The sequence below is a fragment of the Polyergus mexicanus genome, unplaced genomic scaffold (assembly GCF_030449975.1).
Source record: "Polyergus mexicanus isolate NDT 795.1 unplaced genomic scaffold, iyPolMexi1.0 SCAF_1, whole genome shotgun sequence".
NCBI classification, from domain to species: domain Eukaryota; kingdom Metazoa; phylum Arthropoda; class Insecta; order Hymenoptera; family Formicidae; genus Polyergus; species Polyergus mexicanus.
Window position 1 is genome coordinate 8,322,277 of NW_027223321.1, and position 7,742 is coordinate 8,330,018.

The 7,742-nt window shown below is 33.6% G+C and overlaps 1 pseudogene; it reads left to right on the forward strand.

Annotated features, from left to right (window-relative positions):
- The first annotated feature begins 829 nt into the window (after positions 1-829).
- LOC138937499 (uncharacterized) lies at positions 830-2,912 on the forward strand (annotated as a pseudogene).
- Positions 2,913-7,742: the final 4,830 nt, after the last annotated feature.

Below are 7,742 nucleotides of genomic sequence, written 5' to 3' on the forward strand. Positions count from 1 at the left end.
TCAAGATGAGCGAGCTTTATAGGATGTCATTATATATGACGAATTAGCTGCAATGGGTATTGAAATAAATACTGATGAAGAACAAATGACATGTACATTAAATGATACTGAATTGGAAAACATATTAGAAAATGACAGTGAAACTAAAGAAAATGACACTTTTAATAATAGATAGTAATATAGATGCATGCCGTGTAAAGAGTGGCAGTATGCCAGGAAAATGTATTGTAGATTTTGTTTATTTTTTTGAACAATTACATGAAAAATTTGACAATCACTGCCGCGGAATAGAATGCATTTTTCGCAACGTAACATTTATCGGTGCCCATGCGCGCGGACTGAAAAATCAATTCTTTTTCAAATGCCGAATGTGCAATTTTGAAAGTTCTATCTGGAGTGAGCTGCCTCCTAAAGAAAGTCTAGATGTAAATATAGGGGCTGGTACTATACTAACTGGTGCAAGATATACACAGTTAAAAGAAAGCTGCGTTGCTATGAATATTAAGTGTATGGCAAAAAAAACGTACGAAAAAGCATATGAAACTGCTGCCGAGGCATTCGCAAAAGTTGCTCAAGAAAGCATGAATGCAGCTGCAAATGAAGAACGTGAGTTAAGCGGAGAGCACACACTTTTGCATAAGCGCATAATCATAAGCATAAGGAATTTGATTGGTCAATTTCCTTATGCATAAGGAAATGGACCAATCAATTTCCTTATGCTTGTGATTATGCGCTTATGCAAAAGTGTGTGCTCCTCGCTTTAGCATTACAATGCAATGATATAATAAATGGAATACCACATATAGCAGTAATAGGTGACGGAAGCTGGATGAAAAGATCATACAGAACAAGAAGGTATAATTCTTTATCAGGTGTAGGCACAATATATGGTGCGCGAATGGGCAAAGTGCTGCACATGTCTGTAAGGAATAAATATTGTGCAGTTTGTGTAAAAACAGAGAAGCTTGAAAAAGAACCTGCAAGACATAAATGTTATAAAAATTGGGGTAGAGATTGCAGTTCAACAAGCATGGAAGCAGACGCGATTGTGGAAGGATTTAAAACAAGCCTAGAAAAGCGCGGACTAATTTATTCTACATATATAGCGGACAGAGATAACAACGTATATAAAAAAATTATACAGGCAAATCCATATCCCAATGTCTTTATAGAAAAAATAGAGTGTCGGAATCATCTATTGCACAATTTGGCATCAAAGATAAAAGAAATAGCGAAAACAAAAGGACGTTTTGGTAAATTAAGAAATGTTATTGATAATCGTGTACTTCGAATTAGAATAGCTGTGACAAAAGCAATGAAGTACCGTTTGAAGGAGCAAAATACAATGCAACAAAGGATTACATCTCTAAAAATAGATCTAGATATTATAATAATTCACGTTTTTGGCGAGCATAATGAAAAGATAGGATATTTCTGCGATGGATCACAGAAAGAAAACGAAGAAAATTATATTCCATAATTGAAAAAATGTGGATTGTATGAAAAGCTGCAGAATGCATTGAAATATATTAGTTGGAATGCCAAAAGTTTATTGCAGAATAAAGACAGTAACAGAGTGGAAACTTTTAACTCTGTTATATCAAAATGTATTGGTGGAAAAAGAACAAATTTCGGTCTAAGGGGATCATATGAAACGCGTTGTAATGCTGCAGTAGTCACATTTAATACTGGCAAGCCTATAAGTCACCTAAGTTACGTTCGTGGAACAAAATCGGGGGAAATAGCAACCCAATTGGAAAATAACAAAAAGATAAGTGCACGTGACACGCAAAAACGATCGACGCAACGGAATATAAAACGTGCAGTGGCAGACAGAGATTATAGTCCGCAGGCTGATAAACCTGATGCAACATTAGCCGAAATAGACTTAAGAAAAGTGTAACACATGCACATGCTGCGAGATTGGCAAATGAAGAGAGTAGATATAGAAGAAGGAACTAAAGAACAAGCAGCAGCTGGTATTTGGCGATATTATCGCACAAAAATGATCACTGTCTCTCATTTTGGACATATATGTAAAATGAGAAAGAGTACTTCTTGCGCATCAAGAGTAAAATCCATAATATACCCACAACAACTAAATGTGGAATCGGTGCAACACGGGAAAGAATACGAGGATGTTGCACAAGCATGCATTGAAAGCATTGAAAGTGCACTGAATACTAATATAAAGCGTTGCGGATTATTTATAGATTCAGAAATACCATTTTTAGGCGCTTCGCCAGATGGATTAATAGGAGATTATGGAATTGTGGAGATAAAATGTCCTTTCGCAGCACGATTCTTAACACTAGAAGATGCGATTGCAACAAATGTTTCGAATTTGCAATCGTTATATAAGAATGGAAAAGATGAAGAAATGAAACGCAGTCATATATATTATTATCAAATACAAGGGCAATTACATATTACGCAGTATTGCATTTTCGCACTGTGGACACCATTAGGATTAAAAATGGAAAAGATTATACGTGATGATGTCTTCTGGACGGAAAATATGGTTTCTAAACTAATACAATTTCATGAAGATTGTATACTACCAGAATTATTTGATCCAAGAGTGGAGAGAAATATGCCAATCCGCGAACCCGAATATATAATTGAAGCCAAAAGGCAAAAAGTGATAGAAAAAGAAAAAATGACAAATTCACATGGAAATATTGGAAGACAAGCATTAAAATAACATTAAAATGAAAAACAAATTTGAATTAGAAAATAAATAATGTTAAAATGCATTCTGCGCTAGACGCAGTGATTATTATCACAATGCATTCTGCGCTAGACGCAGTGATCACCATCAAAATGCATTCTGCGTTGAACGCAGTGATAGCTATCAAAATGCATTCTGCAACGCATTCTTGAACGCAGTTTATAATATACAAATGAAATAATAAGCTCTGCTCATTCACCTGCATTCTGCGCTTAGCGCAGTAAATCTTACCACATAACAAAAACGCTGCTATTTAAATTGACATAAAAGTAACATTTTTTATTTAACAAAGAGTAAACATTAATGTAACTTTGTACACTATGTACATATAAGGAATCGTATAAATTACTACCTATATATACATGCATTTATATCTTACTGTTAGAGTTCACAAAATAGCTATTCTCTAATGGATAGATATGATTGCAATCCGTCTGTACTACAGGAGGATATCTAATATCCAGTAAGTTTATTAATTTTTAAAATTGTTAAAAAGGAAGCAACACAAGTGAATTAGATATATTGCACAGAGATTCTTTTTTATAAAATTCTATTTAAAAGTTAAAGACATCAAGTATTGAGGACTTTAAATTCACGATAATAACTTGTAGACTGAATATATCATATCATTAATGCATTCGCAAAGTAGCATCTAAAACCCCATGAAGCCAACTTGTACTCGTCTGAATAATTTAAGATAATGATTATACGTTGTTTAAAAATCATGTGTACGTGCGTGAGTGTAATAGTTATACTGTAATATACAATAATATATTATTTACACTATAATTATAAAACTTTTGTAATAATTTTAAAAACTGAAATTATTTAAAATTATTTAATATTGTATATATCTAAGAAAATAATTTTAAATTATTTTAAAGTATTTTGAAACTATAAATTTTTTAAAGAATTTTAAAGTTAAGGAAAAGAAACATACACACACACACACACTCCTATAAAAGGAAGAATCCAATTCTTAAGATTCCTGAGTAATCGTCACGGCCATGAGAATCGTAACGTCAGAGGCGAGAAGGACACGTTAGGAATTCTTGCGTGCTATTTTTAAATAAAAAGATATTTTGATGAAATAGCATTACACATCGCTTTAGTACACTTGTAAAATTATTCAAAAACTATGCTAAAAGCATATATGCTTCGTATAACACTCATTTTAGGGCTATTTATTAACTATCAAGAGAAAAGCATAGTTTTCGGACAATTTTGCAAGTGTGCTAAAGCGATCTATAGTGTTGTTTTATCAAAATATCTTTTTATTTAAAAATAACACGCAAGAATTCTTAACGTGTCATTCTCGCTTCAGACATCACGATTCCCATATGGCCGCGGCGAATACCCAAGAGCATCAATGTTTGACAATATTTATTATTTTATTTGACAATATTTATTATTTCATTTCATCGATTGAACTGTTTGACCAATTCGTAACACAAATTTGACAATGTTTATTATTTCATTTCATCAATTGTACTTTTTGACCAATTCGTAACAGAATTCACTTATACAGGGTGATTCAAAACAATCTTCTGTCCTTACAATGTCATACTTGACACTATTCTAAGACGATTTTTCCTTTGCCAAAATTCTTTTCGAGGCTTAGTTTTTAAATTATAAGCCAAAATAGTTAACGAATTACGGGCCGCGTACGCGAGGCAGGCAGGGGTGGCGCAACTCACCGTCCGATGCTGGTGATTACGTGAGGTGCTCGCTACGATCAACTGTTTGCTACATACAATGGAGTGTATGTGTGAGAGAGAACGTATACGCGTATACACACACAAACACATTCTCTCTCTCTCTCTCTCTCTCTCTCTCTCTCTCTCTCTCTCTCTCTCTCTCTCTCTCTCTCTCCTCTCTCTCTTTCTCCTTCTCTGTCTCTTTTACACCTATCGCGTGTAGCAAACAGTTGATCGCACACATGCACTCTGTCTCTCTCTCTCTCTCTCTCTCTCTCTCTCTCTCTCTCTCTCTCTCTCTCTCTCTCTCTCTCTCTCTCACACACTGATTCTTATCTTTTATGTAGTAATTCGTTGCCCTCATACGACTCAATAAGTAATACTTCCGTATGATAGAACGAGTAACTAGCAAACTTTTTTCACTCATAAATTGTACCACTTATCGAACTTTTACGAATTAATCTACGCACTTTATCGATAAATTGAATTTATTAACGATTATAACGGTTAATCACAATCTACCGATTACTACCGATTAATTATTAAAATATCTCGAAGAAAGAAACGCGTTATTCGATGCGGAAACTGCGCGACGACAACAAGCAAGTAGTAGCGTTGCCGGCATGCCGGCTGCCGGCTGCCGAACAACTGAATGTATCACATTACGCGTGATCGACGCGGACGCTATCATGTGTCCCGTGATCGGCTAAAGCTTCCGACATTGTAAATTCGATAGTTTCGAAAATATAAAACTATAAAATATGAAAATATAATGACGTATAATAACATCGTTTTTTTTAATAAATTCAGTTTATCGATAAAGTGCGTGGATTAATACGTAAAAGTTCGATAAGTGGTACAATTTGTGAGTGAAAAAAAGTTTGCTAGTTACTCGTTGTATCACACGGAAATATTACTTATTGAGTCGTATAAGGGCAACGATTCTCTACATACAAGATAAGAGTCAGTGAGTGAGAAAGAGAGAATGTGTATTTGTGTGTATACGCGTATACGTTCTCTCTCACACATACACCCCATGTAGCAAACAGTTAATCGCAGCGAGCGCCTCACGTAATCACCAGTATGGGACGGTGAGTTGCTCCGCTCCTGCCTGCCTTGTGTACGCGGCCCGTAATTCGTTAACTATTTTGGCTTATAATTTAAAAACTAAGCCTCGGAAAAAATTTTGGCAAAGAAAAAATTGTCTTAGAATAGTGTCAAGTATATGACATTGTAAGGACAGAAGGTTGTTTTGAATCACCCTGTATATGTAGTCAAAATTTTAAATATCAATGTTTTGCGACTAAAACATTTTAGAATGTCTTTATGCATGCTATGTGTGTGGGATATATATAAATTTTAATAAAGATTGTATTAAAATCTTAATGGAGAAACAGTAAAATAATAATTAATTTTGCAACTACAAGATACGTAATGGAAGCTAATTTTTTTTAACAAACCAAGTTCATATAATAGACATAATTTTAGTAACAAACAACGTGGTGATTATTAAAAATAATTAAAGAATTCAACCCAGACAGCACAAAACATCCTCAGGATCATCCTGAATATGTCCAGGACGGTTTAGGACATTCAGGACAAATGTCTCGACGAGGGCTACAAGAATATGCAATAAAAAGTGAGGGATTTCATTTAAGAAAATACCGATGAGCTTTACCTGATCTTTAATAGGTCACTCAATGTCAAGTCCATAATTTTTATCATGTGTCCTCCTCAATACCCAGACAGCACAAAACATCCTCAGGATCATCTTGAATATGTCCAGGACGGTTCAGGACATTTATAGGATATTTTAAGATATTATTATAAATATATTTATAAAAATTTAATATGCATACATAATTATTTTTAGTTGTGTCGGCTATTTAATATAATTTAGAAATCTTAAGTATTATAATAAGTATTAATGTCCTATAAATGTCCAGTGGATATATTTGCCCTGTCTATTATATTGGATATCTTTTGGATTTCCAGAGGACATATACATGGACAATTAATTGTTAACATTAATTTCGTTTAATATTAATAATTGAATTTGATGCGCACATTTTCATATATCCAAAATTATTATTTATTTAATATTTCATGAGAAATGTTACTGTTCGCAACATTCCAAATACTTTACAAACAATAATATTCAACCGCTAGTTCGTTTAGTTACCGCTATGCGACACGCGAACTCGTATTTGAGATTTGGTCATGAGAATTATATAAAGCTTGCATAGAGCAACTGACAGGAAATTACAAATGTAATTATTTTCTATCAGTTCAATTTCTGATGCAATCCCAACATAGGGAATTCAGATATTGGATTGTTTAGAAAATATTACACAACTCAAAGCCGGGAGCCAAACCTAAAATATTCATGTACAGCACGAAAGCCTCAAATATTAAAGAACGGTGAACTATTTTTAATATTAGATTTTTAATATTGGCAGTAAATAACAAAACATAATTTTAATTTATATTTAAATTTTAAAATTTGCTCCTTGAAACATACGAAAAATATCCCTAACATATCCTATAAAAATCCCTTGGATGTTCCACAGGATCTCCCTGGATTCTCCAGAGGTTAATATACGGCTATCATTTACTCTTCCTCAGGACATCGAGAGGAGATCTGAGGATTACAATGGGATATCCTGAAGATATCCTACATGTATGTCCTGGATGCCCTTTGGACGTCTTAAGGACATCCTTGTGCTGTCTGGGAAATGATGCGTTTCAGAATGTCATATGAAATGACACGCCTTAGAATTAATTATATTTTTATGATTTTATTTGGCATTTTGTTATCATAACCTTACTACTTTTCGAGATACTGAATTTACAAGAAATCAACAAATGCATGGAAAATATTATGAAAAATAAATGAAAAATAATACGTTCTAATTAATTTATTATTTTATACAGCGTTTATTAATGAATGTATTAAAATTAATATATAAGGATTACCTTTTTATTACATGTGCGTAGCACGATCCCAGCAAACACATATTATAACAGTTCCCAGACAGCACAAGGATGTCCTTAGGACGTCCAAAGGGCATCCAGGACATACATATAGGATATCCTCAGGATATCCCATTGTAATCCTCAGATCTCCTCTGGATGTCCTGAGGAAGAGTAAATGATAGCCGTATATTAACCTCTGGAGAATCCAGGGAGATCCTGTGGAACATCCAAAGGATTTTTATAGGATATATTAGGGATATTTTTCGTATGTTTCAAGGAGCAAATTTTAAAATTTAAATATAAATTAAAATTATGTTTTGTTATTTACTGCCAATATT